Genomic DNA, 22,163 nt, shown 5'->3' on the forward strand with positions numbered 1-22,163 from the left:
ATGAGGCCCCGCTCTGCAGTGTAGAAAAAAAGGGGGGTACAGTAAGCACACATCTTCACGATACCCAGTCCAAAGACTCTACACTTATATCCCAACAAACGTGTGAAATCAATCCATCTGACTAGCAAGAGAACTGACACCCAAAAGGATCCCATACAACACATGGAAACCATGTATCTTGCGATGTTTTACATATCACAGGACATAGTATAAGCATTCTTGCGCGTGTCTAGAAAGCTTATCCTTCAGTAACACAGCGAGTGTGTACTTATTTAAGACCTCAATACATTTGACATAGGTGGGGGGTACTATAAGGCACCACAGGGTGGCCAACTGTGCCACCCATAGTCACAGTGTCCCTTCATTAATGAGGAGCATAGACGATAGAGAACCAAACTGGAGACAGAATGTGAAGGAAGTGTCAGAGCATATTAGCTGCTACACATCCTTTTGCCTCCCAGTAAATGGGCTGCCCCTATCTCTGCTGCACGTCCTGAAACCATAAGGTAAGTGTACTGACCCTGTCTCCTTGATAGGAATAAACAAGTAAATAGCAAGTAGTGACCGATAAAAACAGCGGTATAGAGCGGGGCAGCAAGCGGCTCACCTATCCGTCGGTGCCTCCCATGTTGCAGCGAGCGGAAGTGGAGGTGAAGCTGATATCTCCCTGTCCCCTTAAGTAACAACCGCTAATTGGATAGTCCGTGTTCCCTGTTGTTGTGGGGAGATTAGACGGAAGAGAGTGCAGAGGAAAGCACTACTTTCTCGTGCATGCGCGATGGAGTCACTGCTTCATCGCGCATGCGTAGTAGAGCGTAGACGCTTGACTAGCGTCAATACATAGCGCTATAATGATTAAAGAAGAAACACTGGCATACTGAGTTTTAGCAAACCAGTGTGCAGTAATCTCGCTCCAAACGTGTCCATCTTTCAAAATGACTGTATCTTATTTTATATTTTACACTCGGTCAATCGCATATCAAGGACGTGTGTCAGAAAACACACCCACTGGCCAGGTCATACATACTAAAAAGTCTTTAGATGTATGATGTGCAATGGGGAGAACTGTCCAAAAAAGCTCTACCCCCAAAAAAAGGGAGAAAAAAGAGCATGACCATGCCCAGCATTAGTGGTTGGACAAAGTATATACCATCATGATTTACATACATAGAGGGCGCTGTAATAAGCCCCTTGACTGATTATTTCAATTACTCTTAGTAAGTATTGTAATCCTAGGGTGTCAGGAGATGCAGACAGAAGGACATCATACACAATTGAGTTGAGAGAGCTATGAGTGCAAACAAAACTGTGTTTGCATCCGTATCTAATTGACCCGCAACTAAACAGTTGCTCTGAACATTACAATACAAAACAGGTGTGTGGAGGGTCGAGGGGAATCTTTAACGACCTGTCTGCTCATACCCCTTTTGTCAATATACAATACACAAAAGAACAGACCAGGTCTGGGGACAGTGTGTGGCTATACCAGTCACCGCGGCCACACGTAGTGCATGCGTAAGTGCAGGTTGCTGTCGGCATAAATTCATTGAAAACACATTTCAACAACAATTGTTAAACCAAAATTGTCAAACAAAGACTATAGCAATTCCCATCAGACCACCCTTTTTGGTGGATTTTGCGTCATGTGGGAATCGCTGAACATTCCGTCCGACCTTGTAGTGCCGGAGATGGAATGGATAACAGTGATGTAGTCATAATAAACATCCTAGTGTGGTGTTAGTGAAAACGTGCAGTGCTAAAGTGAAAGTCATGGATAAAAATGACTACACAGACTCTGAACAGGGTTTTGGCAGAAGTCCATGTGCCACAGGTTAAAAGTGCGCTAAGTGGTAAAACTACCTACTGGCACTGTGCAGAGCGGTCGACATGTTTCAGCCATAGGGGCAATTACCCCGGCTTTCTTCAGGACCTTTAAACATAAATGGGCTACTGCACCTACATAGAAGTGTAAGATATGAAAAAATTGTACTACAAAACAATACATTGATTAATTATCTACCAGGAACTTCAATACTTAAGTGTCCACTGGAGGTAGAGCAATATGTCTTCTTCCTATCAAAAAACATGAAAGCATTTAGTCAGACAACACCAACCTATACACAAACAACCACATGTGTACACAGAGACCGATTAGCCACATCTGCAGAAGTAATTTGCATTCTGCATTTTTATATGACGCAAAATCCACCAAAAAGGGTGGTCTGATGGGAATTGCTATAGTCTTTGTTTGACAATTTTGGTTTAACAATTGTTGTTGAAATGTGTTTTCAATGAATTTATGCCGACAGCAACCTGCACTTACGCATGCACTACGTGTGGCGGCGGTGACTGGTATAGCCACACACTGTCCCCAGACCTGGTCTGTTCTTTTGTGTATTGTATATTGACAAAAGGGGTATGAGCAGACAGGTCGTTAAAGATTCCCCTCGACCCTCCACACACCGGTCACTACTTGCTATTTACTTGTTTATTCCTATCAAGGAGACAGGGTCAGTACACTTACCTTATGGTTTCAGGACGTGCAGCAGAGATAGGGGCAGCCCATTTACTGGGAGGCAAAAGGATGTGTAGCAGCTAATATGCTCTGACACTTCCTTCACATTCTGTCTCCAGTTTGGTTCTCTATCGTCTATGCTCCTCATTAATGAAGGGACACTGTGACTATGGGTGGCACAGTTGGCCACCCTGTGGTGCCTTATAGTACCTCCCACCTATGTCAAATGTATTGAGGTCTTAAATAAGTACACACTCTCTGTGTTACTGAAGGATAAGCTTTCTAGACACGCGCAAGAATGCTTATACTATGTCCTGTGATATGTAAAACATCGCAAGATACATGGTTTCCATGTGTTTTATGGGATCCTTTTGGGTGTCAGTTCTCTTGCTAGTCAGATGGATTGATTTCACACGTTTGTTGGGATATAAGTGTAGAGTCTTTGGACTGGGTATCGTGAAGATGTGTGCTTACTGTACCCCCCTTTTTTTCTACACTGCAGAGCGGGGCCTCATACTCCCGAGCGGACGCCGGGTGATGTGAGGCCTTCACCCACACAAAGCTGGGTGAGTATCACTGTGAGGAAATGCCTCATGGTGATTAAGCTAGTATGCTTGTATAAAAATGCAGAATGCAAATTACTTCTGCAGATGTGGCTAATCGGTCTCTGTGTACACATGTGGTTGTTTGTGTATAGGTTGGTGTTGTCTGACTAAATGCTTTCATGTTTTTTGATAGGAAGAAGACATATTGCTCTACCTCCAGTGGACACTTAAGTATTGAAGTTCCTGGTAGATAATTAATCAATGTATTGTTTTGTAGTACAATTTTTTCATATCTTACACTTCTATGTAGGTGCAGTAGCCCATTTATGTTTAAAGGTCCTGAAGAAAGCCGGGGTAATTGCCCCTATGGCTGAAACATGTCGACCGCTCTGCACAGTGCCAGTAGGTAGTTTTACCACTTAGCGCACTTTTAACCTGTGGCACATGGACGTCTGCCAAAACCCTGTTCAGAGTCTGTGTAGTCATTTTTATCCATGACTTTCACTTTAGCACTGCACGTTTTCACTAACACCACACTAGGATGTTTATTATGACTACATTACTGTTATCCATTCCATCTCCGGCACTACAAGGTCGGACGGAATGTTCAGCGATTCCCACATGACGCAAAATCCACCAAAAAGGGTGGTCTGATGGGAATTGCTATAGTCTTTGTTTGACAATTTTGGTTTAACAATTGTTGTTGAAATGTGTTTTCAATGAATTTATGCCGACAGCAACCTGCACTTACGCATGCACTACGTGTGGCCGCGGTGACTGGTATAGCCACACACTGTCCCCAGACCTGGTCTGTTCTTTTGTGTATTGTATATTGACAAAAGGGGTATGAGCAGACAGGTCGTTAAAGATTCCCCTCGACCCTCCACACACCTGTTTTGTATTGTAATGACTTTAGATAGGCTACAGAGCCTGAAAAGGTAGGCAGTGGAGTGGGTACAGCAGAGGAGGAAGATCCCAGTGGGTTACCCCACCAGGATTCAGACTCTGATGTTGGCCGCCAGGTGACAATGACCTAGACCTGGAGAATCCAGCTCCTACTGGAAATGAGGAAGACCAAAGTGGCCCTCTCTTTGTCCCCCCAGGAAGAGTTGATGGTGGGCCCAGAAGACCCAGATCACCTTCAGTGGAATCTGATCATTCTGGTACATCTATAGGGTCCTCTGTCTCTTCTCATAGGAGGGGTACCTCCCAGGAGAACGGAGAGCATCAGGTGAGAATGGAAGAAGCTCAGCTGAGGATAAGGAGACAAAGAGTAGCCTTAGAAAAGGAAACCCTAGAGCTTGAAAGAGCATGAAAAAAGATGGGGCTAGAGCCCCATGGTGGCAGCAACTTCCCTAGTGGTAGGGAAAGATCTTATGACCATAGGAACCTTAACAAGATTGCCTCTCCCTATCAGAATGGGGATGATATCCACAAAGGGATAACTGCACTGAAGAGGGCCTGCAAAGTACAGAAGGTACCCCAGGAGCAGTGGGCAGCAATCTTGTGGCTCTCCTTTGCAGACAAAGGTAGAGACAAGCTCCTCACTGTTAGAGAAGAGGATGCTGATGATTACAAAGTCCTGAAGAGGGCTCTAATAGATGGGGTTGGCCTAACCACTGAGCACACTACAGTTAGAATACAGTTCAGAGATACCCAAAAGACACAGACTCAGGACTGGGTTGACTTTGTTGATTGTGCTATTAGGGCTCTGGAGGGCTGGTTATAGGGCAGTAAAGTGTGTCACTATACAGGATTGTAAGGATTGTATAATCTGACCATGAGGGAGCCGATCCTTAATAACTGTCAAAATCACCCATTGCATCAGCACCTTGTAGACTCTGATCTCACCTCTCCCCAAGAATTGGGAAAGAAGGCAGACAAATGGTTCAGAACCAGGGTGAAGCAGAAGGTACAGAACCAAGCTGGTGACCAGAAGAAGCAAGATCAAAAAGGTGGGGAGAAGGGTAAAGACCAGAAGTCTTCACAAGGTCCCCAAAAAGCTTCTAATGGTGGGAATCCCCAATCTTCTAAGAAAGACAAAGGGCCAAACAAACCATGGTGTAAAATCTGTAAACAGAATAGCCATTGGACCAGTGACTGCACCAAGAAAGATGCAGGACCAGCCACCATTGCCCCTAAGGCAAGTGTTCCCCCTAGTTCAGCTACAAGTGGTGGTTCTCAGCAGAAGGGTGTAGTAGGGTTGACCCTGGGAACTGAGATAGGCTCTGGCCTAGTCAGAGTTCCAACTCAGGCTGTGTTAGTCTGTGATGGAGGCATGGATATGTCCTCCTCTGTGAGTCCCAGTAACCTGGGCAAGTACATACAACAGCCTTTGATAAATAAGAAAGAGGCTTTGGCCTACAGGGACACAGGGACAAGTGTCACAATGGTGATACCAGACTTTGTGGACCCTGGACAAATCATACTTGGTGAGACTTACCAAGTGATCAATGCTAGTAATGTCAGGACCATCCATGCCCTGGCAGCTGTTAATTTCTCCTGGGGATGGGGTAACTGGCCTCAATAGGGATGGGGTAACTGGCCTCAATAAGGTTGTGGTAAATGCAGACCTCACTGTTGAATGCCTGCTTGGAAATGACCCAGAGACTTCAGCCTGATCTGAAGTGGAGTTTAGGACACATGCAGCAATGTTAGGAATCTCAGCACATGTCCTTGCAGTGACTAGGACACAGGTCAAATGGACCAGGTGCCTTCCAAGAAAAGGAGCAGGAGGGTTAAGGCAGTGCCTTCCCCCCTGACTCAGAGTGATGATCAGTCTCTTGAGGGACATGATTGTGAGCCCCTTCCAGGGCAGATCTGAGTCAGGAGCAGCTGAGCTGCCCTTCTCTTGAACCCCTCAGACAGTGAAGCTGGTGCGAGGCTGCTGGGAATGCTAGTGGCACCCATAAGATTTATTGGGATGATGGACTCCTGTACTCAGAGAGTAGAGACCCCAAGCCTGGTACAGCCAGGAGGTTGGTTATACCTCTAAAGTTCAGGGGCTTCCAATTGTCACTAGCCCATGATGTTCCTTTAGCAGGACACCTGGGCCAGAACAAGACTTGGGACAGAATTGTCCCTCACTTTCACTGGCCCCACATGTCTGAAGACACAAAGGTGTTTTGTCGCTCCTGTGTAACCTGTCAAGCCAGTGGTAAGGCAGGTGGCACTAAAATGGCCCCCCACTACCTGTGGTGGGGGTTCCCTTTGAAAGAGTGGGGATAGACATTGTTGGACCAATGGATCCTCAGACAGCATCTGGGCACAGGTTTATCCTAGTGGTGGTGGACCATGCCACTAGGTAACCAGAAGCAATTCTCCTTAGGACCACTACAGCACCTGCTGTGGCAAGAGCCCTCTTGGGAGTGCTCTCAAGAGTGGGGTTTCCTAAGGAGGTAGTATCTGACAAAGTAGCAAACTTTATGTCCAGCTACTTGACTGCAATGTGGAAGGAATGTGGAGTGAACTACAAATTCACCACAACCTATCATCCACAGTGCAATGGTTTAGTTGAAAGATTCCACAAAATCTTAAAGGGTATGATTAAGGGTCTCCCAGAAAAGCTTAGGTGGAGATGGGACATCCTGCTACCCTGCCTTTAGTTTGCATAGAGGGAGGTTCCTCAGAAGGGGGTTGGCTACAGCCCATTTGAACTTCTGTTTGGACACCCTGTCAGAGACCATTATGTCTGGTGAAGGAGGGATGGGAGTTAACTCTCAAACCCCTAAACAGGATATTGTGGACTATGTACTTGGTCTCTGCTCCAGGATGGCTGAGTACATTGAAAAAGGCAACTAAAAACCTTGAGGCTAGCCATGAATTACAGAAAGCCTGGCATGACCAAAAGGCTGTACTGACTGTTTAACAGCCAGGATAGAAAGTGTGGGTGTTGGAGCCTGTGGCCCCAGCAGCTCCCCAAGACATATAGAGTAGACCCCACACTATTGTTGAACAAAAGGGAGAGGTTACCTATTTGGTAGATCTTGGAACTCCCAGGAGCCCCCATAGGGTGCTTCATGTCAACAGACTGAAACCATATGTTGACGGGGCAGACATGGGCTTGCACATGGCTACTGATGAAGGACAGGAGGAAGAGAGTGATCCTCTCCCAGACCTGCTCTCTCAGAACCCGGATGATAGATCATTTGATGGAGTAGCCTTGGCAGGCAGCCTCACTGATCAGCAGCAAACTGATTGCAGAGAAGTTCTCAACCAGTTTAGACATATGTTTTCTCTGACTCCAAGTCAGACTACCTGGTGCACTCTTGAAGTGGACACTGGGGCCAATCTGCCTGTTAAAAATAAGATTTACAGGCAACCTAATCATGTCAGGGACTGTATCAGGACTGAAGTTCAGAAAATGTTGGATTTGGGAGTGATTGAACCCTTAGATAGCCCTTGGGCTAGTCCAGTAGTCTTGGTACCCAAACCTCATACCCAGGGTGGTAAGAGAGAGATAAGGTTTTGTGTAGACTACAGGGGTCTCAATGCAGTCACTAGGACTGATGCCCATCCAATTCCCAGAGCAGATGAGCTCATAGATATGTTGGCCTCAGCCAAATTTCTGAGCAGATTTGATCTAACAGCTGGCTACTGGCAGATCAGACTAGCTGATGAGGCAACGCCAAAAACAGCATTCTCAACTCCTAGTGTACATTATCAATTTGTGGTAATGCCCTGTGGTCTGGAGAATGCACCTGCCACATTTCAAAGGTTGGAGAACAAAGTCTTAACAGGCCTGGAAGACTATAGTGCAGCTTATCTGGATGATATTGCTGTCTTTAGCTCCACCTGGGAGGATCACCTGTTCCACCTAAGAAATGTTTTGGAGGCCCTGCAAAAGGCATTCCTAACTATCAAGGCTACTAAGTGCCAGATAGGGCAGAGTCAGGCTGTGTACCTGGGCCACCTTGTAGGCGGAAGCCAGGTTCAATCATTGCAGAGCAAAATCCAGACCATCATGGACTGGGTTGCTCCCACTACCCAGACTCAGGTCAGAGCTTTCTTGGGTCTGACTGGGTACTACAGAAGATTTGTCAAGGGGTATGGATCCATTGTGACACCCCTGAATGACTTAACTTCTAAAAGAATGCCTAAAAAAGTTCAGTGGACAGTCAGCTGTCAAAAGGCATTTGATGACCTGAAGCAGGCCATGTGCACTGCACCAATTCTGCAAATTCCTAACTACTCCAGAGAATTCATTGTCCAAACAGATGCATCTGAGTTGGGGGTTGGGGCTGTGCTGTCACAATTGAATGATGAAGGTCAGGACCAGCCAGTAGCTTTTATTAGCAGAAGGCTGACCCCTAGAGAGAAACGTTGGTCAGCTATTGAGAGGGAGGCCTTTGCTGTGGTTTGGGCTCTTAAGAAGCTGAGACCATACTTGTTTGGCACTTACTTCACTGTTCAGACTGACCATAAGCCCCTTTTATGGCTAAAACAGATGAAGGGTGAAAACCCCAAACTTTTGAGGTGGTCCATTTCCCTACAGGAGATGGACTATACAGTGGAACATAGACCTGGGACTAACCATGCCAATGCAGATGGACTCTCCATATATTTCCACTTAGAACAAGAAGACTGAACTGGTCAAGGTTAGTTTAATGTCCCTGCGTTGGGGGGGGAGGTTGTGTAGGAGAGTAGGATCTGCTTACTATGGATACCCCCACTTTTTGCTGTGTTTCACTGATTTATCGCCTTTAGTCTGGCTGAGGCCCTGCTAACCAGGACCCCAGCCTAGCTGCTTCCTCTCTAAATTGATTGCATGTACATTAGGTACACTCCAGATTGGTTACTGGGTTTCCCTTGTGAGTCCCTAGTATATGGTACCTTAGGTACCAGGGGCGTAGGTACCCCAGAGGCCTACCAGGGGCTGAAGGATGTATTATGCCACCCCTGGGAAGCCTTCCAAAATGGCACCACAGCTCTGCTACTGCAGCCTGGGTAAGGTGGTGCTTTCACCCCTCACTATGATATAGGTTACCTATATCTACCTATATTTACAGACACATACAAACCTATAAGTCACTCCTATCACAGGCCTTGACAATCCTGAAGGCAGAGTGCTTGGTTTTGTGTGAGAGGGTGCCCAAGTATGAGCTGAGCCCCTCTGCAGCTTTCTGAATCCCTTCCTTATAGCTGTTCTGTGATACAGCCACACTATATACTCCTAAGTTCATTATAACTTTGCGGTAAATGCTAACTTTGGAATGGCTACATCAAAACATGTCGTGTTTGGTGTCAAGCACTTTGAAATCCTACCCCTGCCATTCCTGGCGGCGGGGGTAGAATTCCACCCTTCTAGAGGGAGAATATACGTACAAACTTACCTGACCGGTAATAGTTTAGAGGAGCTCCAGCATCACAAAATGGATGCTGCTGCCACAGACACAAGTCTGACCTCCTGCTCCTGGACGAAACTCCATCAGGGGAGGCCTGGACAATAGGTTTCCTGTCCATGCAGGTGTAACTGTAGGAGAGTAGGGTCTGCTTTCCTATGGTCACCTCACTTTTTGCTTTTTGCTTTACTGGTTTTTGACTTTAATGTGGCTGTGGGCCTGCTAATCAGCCCCACAGCCCAGCTGTTCCCTCTCTAAATTCATACCATGTACTTTAGGTACATCATCAATTGGGAAATGGGTCACCCTTATGAGTCCCTGTATAGTGTACCACAGGTACCCAGGGCATAGGTGCACCCAAGGCCTACCAGGGGCTGCAGCATATCTTATGCCACCCCTGGCTGGCCATCCAAACTGACACAACTGGCTGATCACTCAGCTGGGGCAAGGTCGTGTAATCACCCCTTGCTTAGGTATAGTATTCCTATACCTACCCTTATATATAGACACATATATGCCTATAAGTCACTCCTATAGCAGGCCTTAACAATCCTGAAGGCAGAGTGCTTGGTTTTATGTGAGATGAGGCTCTAGCATGAGCTGAGCCTGTCTGTAGCTTTCGGAACCATGTCCTTATAGCTGTTCTATGATATAGCCATACCATATACTCTTAAGTGCATTATAATCCTCGCGGTTAAATGCTAACTCTGGTTTGGCTTTATTAAAACATGTCGTGTAAGGTGTCATACGCTTTGGAATACTACCCCCTCACCAGTTCTGGCGATGGGGGTAGCATTCCACCCTTCTAGAGGGAGAAGACATGTTGTTCCTGTTAATCCCGGTTAAAGTTAACCAGAGCCTCAGCATCACAAAATGGATGCTGCTGCCACAGACACAAATCTGACCTCCTGCTGCTGGGAGTCCTTCCAGCGAGGCAGGCTTGGACAATAGGTTTCCTGTCTTGGGAGGTGCTAGCACCACCCCAGACAGGCCATAGTGTATTGGGGCAGGGAAGGCTGAATGAAATGAGACACTGCCTGGGGCACACAAGGTGTCCCATGCATAGCCCGGTTCAAACCAGTTGCTGGGGCACTCCAGCCCCAGCTCTGGGGCAAAACTGGACAAAGGGGAAGGGGTGTAACCACCCCCTTCCCTGTTCCCACCCATAGGAGGGACCTAGCAGGTAATCCAGCCCCTCAGATTAGTATATAGGTAGGAGCTGAGTCAAGAGACTTTAGATTTATCCTGAACTGAAACTTGTAACGAAACTCTGGACCTTCGACATTCTACTGCAACTAGAAGACTGAAGAATCTCCCTTGTGGTCGAGGAGTGACCACCCTGTGCAAACAGGCACCATTCAGCAATCTGCGGTTTACTTTGTCGGCGCACACGCCGGAGCCCTAGCACAGAGTCCAACAAGAGCCAGACTTCCAGACTTCCTTGACCCCGATCCACAGCCACAGCAAAGCTGAGACCCGTGGAGGTGACGAGAGACGTGGGACTGGCCATCTTGAAAAGCCTGCTCTTTGCTACTTGTGCAGCTTCCGAGGCACCCTCGAAGTTGTGCGTTGGGGATTGAGAAGCCCCAGCCCCGAGCACCTGCTGCACCGACGCACAGCCCTCCACACTCCACGAGTGCCGAGTGGGGCCTGCCAGTGTTTTTGTGCTTGACACGTTCGTCCGGTTACTTGCCCATTGGCTAGTGGCCTCTGTGACGTTAAACCTTCAAATCTGAACAACCTGCCTGGTTGCTCCAGGTGGGCCCCTGCTTCTCTGCAAAGGAGAAGCCCCCTAGACCTTGCTGGTCTAACCTGAAGCAAATATTCGATTCCTGCGTGGGTTGCATTTGCCAAGGCCTGTTGACTCCAAGCCGGAAGACGCCGCCGCCAACCGCGAGATCCTTCGTGGTAAAGTCCGTATCCAGCTCCTGGTCATCGTCGACGCCTCCTGGTCCACATGGCTCCAGAGTCAAGCTTCACGACATCACCTGATTGCTTTGCGACATCGCCTGGTTCCTTTCTGGTTCCTACCTGGTCACTGGCTAGTGACCCATACTCTGTCCCCTCTACTTTCAGGTACTCTTCATCCTCGATCCGCCCTTGGATCCAACCGGACACTTCTCTCCTGGTCGCCTGCAGCATCTTTTTACAGGTCTCCATAGGAATCAGCGACGAAACTCAACATACTTTGACACCTATGCACCCGGCTCCTGTGGATGAGGTAACGCGAGTACCAGTGCTTAATTTGTGCCGGTGCTTTCCGGTGCTTAGCACCGGCACTTATTTCTGAGGGCCGGGTCTATTGACAAACCTGAGTGCCAACTTACATGATGGCAATGTGTGTTTCACGATATCAGCGCTTCACACTTTCTCCCGGTGAAGAGCTGATGTCACGCTGTAAAAATCCTTGCCTGGGTTCATTCAGTGTTGCAGTGGGTCACTAATTGGACTAGACTTGGTTCTGTGTAGGGCAGCGTAATCTTTTTTAAATTCCACGCAGCCCGCCTTACCAAAAGGCACACACAAATCACCATTAACTGCCTGGGTCACTGCCTGAGCGTAACAGTTACATCAATCAGCGTAGCTCTACCAATGACCAGACAAACTACATTATTAACCCGCCCTATCCCTCCTTGGCGTTGAATCGTCGAGTCCAGATTCGGACTCGGACCAATGTAAATCAGTCTCCCAACTTTTCACCCGCCCCAGCATACTGCGCAGCCGCAGAGCTGCACTAGTCAGGCAGTAGAAGAAGCAAGCAGTATGACGTGCAGTAGTAGGCCTCTGAATCAGGTAATTAAAAGGCGGTAAATAATGCTGCTTTTACTTGAGCCAAGGTATTATCGCATGTGGAAGATGGAAATACGTGTCAGTGAGCTGAGCTGCTTGCTTTATAGTTTACTCACTGTTCAACATTTCAGATCAGTACGACATCATGTGTGAGGTGACGCAGCGGGTTACACTCGTACAGTAAAATGAGTAATGGATATTTGTATTGCTGGTGGTGGTATTCCCGTACAGCTAGCAGGATGGCTCATAATTTACTTTGCAGATATAAACATGAGGAGTCGGCATTTTGTATTTTTTCAGCGAATGCTGCACACAGGGAAAATGGGCAGATAAATTAACCGTCACGTAGGCTTTACATTGCAATGCTTGAAAAGATGGTTGGGGAGTAAGCTTATCAATGGCTGCGTGCCCCCAGCACACACAGTCCAGCCTGGTTAGCTCCATGCATTATTGCTAGTGTGTGGTGATTATGAAAGTGATTTCACACACACAATAAAAAGCTTAAGTACCAAGGCCACGACATAACATTGCTATCTATGAAAGTCTATAGGCATTTTTTTGTTGAAGCACGACCTCTATTTAATAAAATTAGATGTTTGAAATAGATAGTACTGACAATTTATTTCCCGCGCACCAACACCCTATGTTCCTCTTCTGCGGCCCTGATTAGTTCCCACGGGCTTGAGCCTGGGGCTTTGTAGGAAGTCATTGTGTTGTAACTTATTGTTACCTGGCCGCGAGAAGGGGTTGGAGCCCAAGTCTGGCATGTGACACGTGTCACTCTGTCATGTGGCATATGCCACATCTGATGTGACATATGCCATAGATTTTCTACTTGGTCTTTCATTATTATCAGTTGAGCATTTCCAAAGGACTATGTTTCACTCTGCTAAAATAAATAAATTGTTTAAAAAAATAAAAATAATATTAAAAAATAATTTCCCGAGGTGGGGTTCGAACCCTGGTCAAAACTCTCTCAAAGCCCCTCTGAACTAACAGTGAGCCATCTATTCTGCTGAAATTTCCCCAGCCAAAGGCATGTATGTCATAGAATAATGATGTCGGTCCTTCCTCTATTTCTATTGTCTTTGGACTTTAGATACCAGAAATCTTCTCTCGATTTACATTATTTAAATACAAATAGCCCTTCCTTTCATACAGTCTGCCACTAGCCCCATGCATTTATTATTGTTACACAATCATCCCCACATTCTCATTCCACTAAATAAGTGATTTCTTTCATAGCAAACCTGTCCCCCCTATCCACATGCCACCCAGCATGCCATCAATGCCTCACATGCACTATGACTAAGGAGGCCATAGTTGTCCCAGATACTGCTAGGGGGTGATTTACAAAGGCACAGCTTTCATTTGTGGTATTTAGAAATACAATTAAAAAAAAAAAAAAAAAAGATTTTCCTCAGCTGGGGTTTGACCCCAGGTCAAAACTCACTCAAAGCCCCTGTGAACTAACAGTGAGCCATCTATTCTGCTGGAATTTGCCTCCAGCCACAGGAGTATTACACATGGAAAAATGATGTTGGTCCCTCCTGTATTTCCATGGTGTTTGGACTTTAGCTGGTACAAACACTCGTTCTATTTATATGCTATTAAGGAGAGAGACGCGGGCGTATTGGCCGCAAGGACGCGGTCCAGTCTACTATGTGTGTCGTGCGTCGGGGTGTAATAAGTAAAGAGCCTCTGAGTGGGATGGCTGTACGCCACACAACCACAGCTCCCAAATTATGCATCACTTCCCCTAGGCGTGCCGTCATACGTGGTTTCGTGCCAGAGCGAGGAGGATGCCGATCTAGATCCGGGTCCAACACACAATTAAATTCCCCAAACCAAACGAAGGGGGTGTCCAAGTCCGAGACAATAAGGTCCTGGAGATGGGAAAAGAAACCCGGATCATCAACGTTAGGTGCATAGGAATTTAAGAGCAGGAAATCCATACCATCCAGCTTGATTCGCAGCAGCAAGTACCTGCCTTCGACATCTGCCTCAACATACTGAACGGCACAGGGAACCCCAGGTGCCACCCAGATTAGGACCCCCCTGGCATAGGTAGAATAGGAGGAATGAAACATCTGGCCCGCCATTTTTTGGACAGCTTCTGGGCACCCTCTTCGTTCAAGTGGGTCTCCTGGAGGCACGCAATGGAGACGCCATGGCGTCGGAGGAATGAAAGGACCCTGTATCTTTTAGTGCAAGTGCCCAATCCACGCACGTTCCAAGTTAAGAATTTAAACCCCATGACAGGAGATCACGCCCAACCTGGCCATATATTACAAACAGCGTGTTCCGCCACCCACGGGCCCAACCAGCATCCAGGCCGGGGGACCTAGCCCATCTGATCAGCCATTCAAAAACCAGAAACACAGTACTCTCGATGCCAGCAACAACTTCCCCTCCCAACCCCACCAACCCCCCAAACACCCCCAACCCCACAACCCCCCCATAACATCTACCCCCACCCCCACCCACGAGCAAGATGACAGCAACACCAAAACACGCTATCCTGCCCTCCCCCTGCTGGTGCCAGGACGTACACAGCCACCCTATTCGTCCCATCCAGCACACACACACACACCCAACCAAACACCACCCACCCCCCCTTCTAGCTCCCCATGGGACCCAGACGTACAGGAATGAACCTGGGCTTGTCCGCCGGCATCAGTCCCGAAGCAGGGCCCTCCCCAGCCAAAATAAAGACAGACACCGCCACATAAGGTCGTTCCACCGGGATACAGGTCCTACGCTCCACTCCGTCATTCAAGCTCGAACAGCACGGCTCCCAGGTACCTCATACAAACTCAAGGCCCAGCACTAAAGCCCCCAAAGCAGAGCACAACACTCTTCACTCCAACAGTACCTTATGACAGAGCCGTACCCGGCAGCAGTTCAGACATTCCAGTCTCTGGGATCACCGGAGCCGTAGAGTCTGTACCTGGCACAATGTCCTGCAGGGTATCTGGAACCAACACGTCCCCAGGGGCGGATGTGCCCGAGGACTCTGGACCATCCCTCGCCAAGGAAGGTCCCAACATCTCCGCCTTCCGCATCGTCGTCTCTGGGGATGGTTCCCCCAGGTCTCACGGGGCCCCCCTCGCTCTCCCGGGGGCATGTCGTCACCCCTGTATCTCCTGCCACTCCCACACCTCAGCGGGCTATTCGAAGAAATGTGCCCGGCCCTGAGATATCACCTTGACCTTGGCCGGATATAACAGCATATATTGTAGCTTCATCTCCCGGAGCTTCTGCTTGACTCCCAGGTAGGACTTCCGCTGCTCTTGCACCTGTTGGGTGTAATCAGGATAGATGCATATGCGGCTGTTCTCAATGGTGAGAGACTCCGTCTCCCTCGCCGCCTTCAGAATGCAATCCCGGACTTTATAGTTCAGGATCTTCGCAATCAATGCCCTCGGGGGCTCCCCCGGGCGCGGGGGGGGACCATGGCCCTATGCGCCCGTTCGATGACAAATACATTTGATAGCCCATGCGGGCACAGTTGAGTCCGAATCCAGTCCTCCAGGAAGCGCTCGGCATTCCCCGCCTCCAATCGCTCCGGCACACCCAGGACTCTAATGTTGCTGCGGCGCGCCCTACCCTCCGCGTCCTCAGCTCTTCGTTCCAATGCGTGCGTCGTAGAGTTGAGTTGCGTGACTGTCTTCTGGAGGGAAGCCACCTGCCCTTGTAACTTGGTAATGTTACCCTCCGCATCCGATACCTTATCCGCCACTTTGTGAAGATCCGTTCGCAGGAGGTTGACATCAAGCGATACAGTCTCTATCTGCCGCTCCAGCGCAGAATGGGAGCCCTGTATGGCCTTCAGCAACTCCGCCCGGGAAGGCTCCGCCGGCACATCCGCGCACTCCTCTAGACCTGTCTACCGCGTAATCCAATGCGACGGCAGACGCTGGGTTGTATACTGTGTGATACTATTAGGCTGAGTGGATTTCGACATCCTGTCCTTACGCAGAGCCAGCAGACCAGGCACTCAGCGACCACCGCATGGGAGCACCAAGGATCGTATACTGGTACCTCCGCTCAGTAGCGCGCCTCCTGGTCGCTCTTCAGGTCACTGCCATTCCGCTCCCGATCTCCCATCCAGCAGGACCAGGCTGTAGCAATGGGGTGGCGCACACAAGGATCAAGCACTACCTCAGTACGTCCCCAGCGAAATTCAAGATTAACAATACTATGTCCACACCAGTTCCTGTAACACTTGGTGTCCCTCAAGGATCCTCCCTCTCCCCTACTCTGTTCAATCTACTCATGGAACCACTTACCGCACTACTTCAAGCATCTAATGTTCAATTTCACATGTACGCAGACAATACCCAGATCTACCTTAAAATACACACCCTTGATGACATCAAAATACTCAACACAACGCTTAGGAACATACAGACTTTGCTGGCAGAGAATCACCTCAAACTTAACGCTCAAAAAACGGAATTCCTCCTAATAGTGCCTCCCACCAAAGTCCCCCTCACTCAGTCCTGGCTTAACCATCTCATTGCACTCAACGTTCAACCTACTATTGTGGACTCAGCGAAATCTTTAGGCATAACCCTTGACTGCAATCTCAATATGCATCATCACATCAGCAATGCAACGAAGGGAGCTAATTTCCAAATCAACACATTGCGGAAATTGAACACTTTCCTTCCTCCCAATGACTTCAGAACTGCAGTCCAAGCCCTAGTCATCCCTCCAGTGGATTATGGAAGTGTTGCCCTCTGTGGTCTCCCCATATCAACAACCGCACCATTAAAAGCCTCTATTAATGCTGCAGCCAGACTAATCACGGGCTCAAAAAAACTTTCACACATTTCTCCTGATCTAAAATCTTTCAACTGGCTGCCTTACGAAGCTAGAATACATCTGAAAATCGCCTGCATGACCCACAAGGCTATACACCACAACTCGCCCAGCTACCTCGCTCAGAAACTGACAATCTCGGGTGGCTCAAGAGTGACAAGAAGTGCAGACAATCTTCTTTTGAAACCTCAGATATTTCACAAGAAAAAAACCTATAAACGCTCCTTCTCAGGGATGGCACCCAGGATCTGCAATGCCCTCCCTCCAGAAATCAGACTTATCTCATCCTCGGCATCCTTCAAAAAAGAAGTAAAATCTCTCCTATTAGCTACATTTACCTGAACTTTGACTAATGTAATCTCGTAACTCAGTACTCTTCCTCCTATGACTAGGTATATTGACCACATATGCACCGTTGCTACCTTACCTTGTTACTTTTTTTGTAACCATTTGCTCATCTTTGCACAAAATGTTTTCTTTAATTATTACTCCTTGCCTTTTTATCCCATTCTGTATGTAAAGAGTTCTGATATCCGTAAGGATCTTGTTCGCGCTCTATAAAACTTTTAAAATAAATAAAAATAAATTAAATTCACTATCAGGACATGCCACACACACCAGCGCATGTCCTACCTTTCACATACAGTGCACCCTGCCCATGGGGGTACATTGGACCTACCTCAGGGTCGACTTACATGTAGAAAAGGGAAGGTTTAGGGACTTGCAAGTGTGTGCACTTGCCAATTCGACATGGCAGCCCTAGGCTGTGGACAGGCTACGCAATGGCAGGCCAGAGTTACACTTTACAGGCTGTTTGCGTGGGTGGCACAATCCAGTGCTGCAGCCCACCAACAGCATTTGATTTATATGCCCTGGCACTCGCAGTGCACTTTACTAGGGACTGACACATGAATCAAATAGCCAATCATGAAAAAACCAATCCATAACACAGTTTACACAGAGAGCATATGCACTTTAGCACTGATTTGGAGTGGTTAAGTGCCCATAGTCCTAAAACCAATGCACACAGGTCAGGAAATAATAGGAGGAAAAATCAAAATATTTGGGGATAACCCTGCAAAAAGGGCCATTTCCAACAAGCAGTCACACACATGCAAGCACAAACTCCACTCAATAGCAGTCACACACATGCACACTCGACTCACGAGCTGTCGCACACACTCCACTCACAAGCAGTTACACAAATTCAAGCGCAAACTCCACTCACGAGCAGTCGCACACATGCACACTCCACTCACGAGCAGTCACACTTATGCATGTGCACACTCTACTCACAAGCAGTCGCACATAGGAGCACTCGAGCTCTTCCACTAATGTTATGTGAATGTGATGACATGCAAACAGCTCCTTCATTCTGCAGGCAGAATGCGTGGTGAGCACAGTGCGGGGGAGACACTCAGAGTGTTAAACTCTCTGATGTATCCTGTCTGGATTGAAACTGAAGGGCTCAGGAAACAGAGGAAAACTATGAAACAATGAAAACAGCAGTGTGGGGACGCCATTTTGTATTCCATATATAAACATAAGCCTGCAAATTTTCAAACGATCCCGGATAGCTCAGTCGGTAGAGCATCAGGCTTTTGATCTGAGGGTCCAGGGTTCAAGTCCCTGTTCGGGCCGTATGTTTATTTTACTTTTTTTTAAATCTATGAATTCTATTTTTGTTCTTAAAGGCCAACGCTCCTAGTATAAATAATCTTTGCAAGCTCTTTAAGGTTGGAATTCGCTAATTGCTCTCCTTTTCGATATTCAATGTTGTCTCCGTAGCGCCACCTCCTGTCTGTCTGTCACGGTGCACCGGTTTCAACCAGTGATAATCGGAAGTGCAGTCTGTGTGCAGCCGGATCCCACTCGGGCTTCCGCTCGTTGACATCTCTGCTCATTATCAGATACCTCTGTTTTGCGTCTTATAAATGTAACAAACTTACTATATTCTATTCACAAATTTGAAACAACCTCGTGCAAGGGAAATGAGTGTAATCCATTTTTTTTTTTTAATTAATGTCTTCTTGTTGTAAATCGTTTGAAATAAAAGGACGTGAACATTTTCTAAAAGAAGTCACTGTGTGTGCACCATCTTCCCTCAACAAGGTCTAATTTTTGCCACTTCCAGTGCAATGTGCAGAACTGCTGCGAAAATATAGAGCACGAGCTCTACGTGTACCCACATGTAAACCCTATTGTTAAATTAACTTCTCAGTGGCATGTTGGTCTAGGGGTATGATTCTTGCTTTGGGTGCAAGAGGTCCCGGGTTCAAATCTCGGATGAGCCATCTTTTGATTTTAATATTTTTGTTTTAAAATAGGGGCACTGAAAAACACATCAGAAAGATAAAAAAAAACCTTTTTCCTTATTTAAAACGCATTAAATAAAAATTAAAAAATTTGAATATGAGAAAAATAAGAAAGAAAATGGGGCTCGTCCGGGCTTTGAACCCGGGACCTCTCGCACCCTAAGCAAGAATCATAGCCCTAGACCAACAAGCCATGTGGTATGTTATTGCATCTTTCTCATATTTCAATTCTCAGTGCTTAGAGCTGCCACCAGAGCAGCATAGGGCTTTCAAGTAGACTTTTAAAGGGACCGCTCCATTAAAACCCACTCACTGAACAGCAGAGAAGGAATTAACAGCAGAACCAGAAGGACCCATAAGAACACTTCTTACCTCCCAAGTCTGTGAGACTCACCGGCAATAGAGCAGGGGCCCCACATGCACAGAGAGCGCTGTATCAGGACGTGCGTTATTTATACTTTGATAAACCTATTTTGTGCAGTCATTTTAAGGGCCATTTTCATCTCTCAGTAATTCTGACCAATATACTCAAATATGCTTCTACGCCAGTGCATTAAATGGAACTATAGAAGTGAAGGTGCTCGCTATTTACAGTATCTGTTATTCTGCTTGCTCCTGAGAAGTGCACTGGCAGCACTGCGGAGAAGTGCACCTACTCACCCTTTCAAATGGAAGAAGTGCAGGTACTCAGTACCGGACAGAGTACTTGTCCATTTAAAGCAATGCCCAATGCCATAAATAGCAAATAAAACCATATATATGATGAAATTAGTGGACACACGTACAAGCTCCGTCATCAGATTTTCTCCACACCCCTACTCATCACTCCCACGTTCACCAGTAACTAGACGTAAAAGAATGAGTGAGTGAAAGTGTGTGAGGGTGTATTCTAGGTTGCACTCCCCCATCCCATGAACATAGAGTGGGATTATGCACCCACTACTTCTTTCTCCTGAGTACAAGAAGAGCAGTCCAATCCTTCATGGCTCCTCTCAGGTCAAAGACAGCAGGTCCAGTCCTCTTCAGTTCGTCCTCAGGTCCAGAAAGTGTTCTGAAGTTGCTGCCTGGAGATCAGGGCATAGCTTCAAGGGGGTTGTTTGGGGGTGTGACACCCTCCCAAATTAATGCATTAATTACTTGGCATTTGGGCTCAGGGCCCTGTGTCGGGTCTGCTATCTATGTGTTTTTCTGGTTTTGACCCGAGAATAAAAGACAAAAGATTAACCTTTTATGTGAATTGGCGCCAGAGATATGCAACTGGAGACTGAATTTCAAAATGTGAAACCAGATAAACTTAAATCAATACCTGCTTCCATGCTTCTTCAAATTGTGTGATCCTAAACAAATCTTTTATTTTGGAGCCATCTTTTTTCTTTATTATCCTACATAGGCACAATTCTAACTACTTCAAGTTGTGCGCTGTAAAACCACCTCTTATGCTTGATTTAATAATCTATAATGTTGTGCCTTCTATAATAAGAATCTAGGACACGTTTAGCATTTAAATGACTACTTTAACAATTGCGATACTAAAGGGGATGATGGACCGAGCGTTTGAGCGAATCAAACACTCACCCCCAGTCAACTGATCTGGGTTTAATCCATCACCATTCTTTAGCCCACTCTCCCACCCCAGTTCAGACATGGCCATATGCAAATCAGTCTGACCCTGTGCCTCATGGAAACAGTCCAGCCCGAACTGCCAAGCCAATGCCTTCCCTGGACCGGAAACAAACTTCCGAGGACCGGTTTCTGGCATTCCAGCCGTCTTCAGCCCGGCTTGCTTGAATCCAGTGGTAAAGTGAGCAAGGGACTCACGTCTGAGCATACCCTGCCACACTTATGGCTGCCAAAAGCGGTACAAAATGGGGTGGTAATGGACGGAGCATCTGAACCAATCAAACACTCACACCCAGTCAAAAGATCTGGGTTTAATCCATCACCGTTCTTTAGCCCACTCTGCCACCCCAGTTCAGACATGGCCATATGCAAATCAGTCTGACCCTGTGCCTCATGGGAACAGTCCAGCCCGAACTGCCAAGCCAATGCCTTCCCTGGACCTGAAACAAGCTACCGAGGACCAGTTTCTGGCAATTTCAGCCTTCATCAGCCCGGCTTGCTTGAATCCAGTGGCAAAGTGAGCAAAGTATTCACGTCTGAGCATACCCTGCCACACTTTAACAATTGAGCAGAAGCGTGCCTCCGGCTGCGACAATCGGTCTCCGCAGGACACCCTTCATTTTGTACTTTTATGTCTTTTTTATAGGACGCCTAGACTGCAATTTTTGGTAGATATCTGAAAACAGGCGAAATTCTGTCATGCTGAAGCTGCCCTGCTCTTTGTACAAAGAGCAAACGATATGCGCACTTTATGCTGTATTATGAATTTCATTAAGATCTCAGTAAGGCTCAGAAACACTAGAGGACTGAGTTAATCAATGTTTAAGATAAAATTCGTTTCTACCTTTTATCTGTATCAGCGATTTTTAGATTGAGTTCAGATATTGTACTTAATTGTATTTTTTAACTGTATATATGTGCTTTTATGATGTTTTTTAATCATCGAATAAAGATTTCTGAACTTGAACTTGAATTTGAACTTGACTACTCACTTGCTGCTTAGTTCACTAATGACATTGTCGGGTTGAGCAATGAATATTTCTAAAAAAACTATCAGTTTTAATAAACTTGTTTATATGCATTGACATCATCTGATGTACAAAATTAAAAGGCTTCTGCATGTTTAAGAAATAATTTTTTTGGGCGGAAAGAGCGGTCTATATGCACAGAGCATGCCCCAACAAGTGGTCTAGGATAGGGGGTACATGGA

The 22,163-nt window shown here is 46.9% G+C and overlaps 1 non-coding gene across 1 annotated transcript; it reads left to right on the plus strand.

The window, feature by feature from the left end:
• Positions 1-19,240: 19,240 nt before the first annotated feature.
• On the plus strand, positions 19,241-19,312 carry TRNAP-UGG (transfer RNA proline (anticodon UGG)). The gene has a single exon. It is a non-coding gene; the product is annotated as a tRNA-Pro (tRNA).
• Positions 19,313-22,163: the final 2,851 nt, after the last annotated feature.

This window comes from Lissotriton helveticus, chromosome 6 (assembly GCF_964261635.1).
Source record: "Lissotriton helveticus chromosome 6, aLisHel1.1, whole genome shotgun sequence".
In the NCBI taxonomy this organism is placed as follows: Eukaryota; Metazoa; Chordata; class Amphibia; order Caudata; family Salamandridae; genus Lissotriton; species Lissotriton helveticus.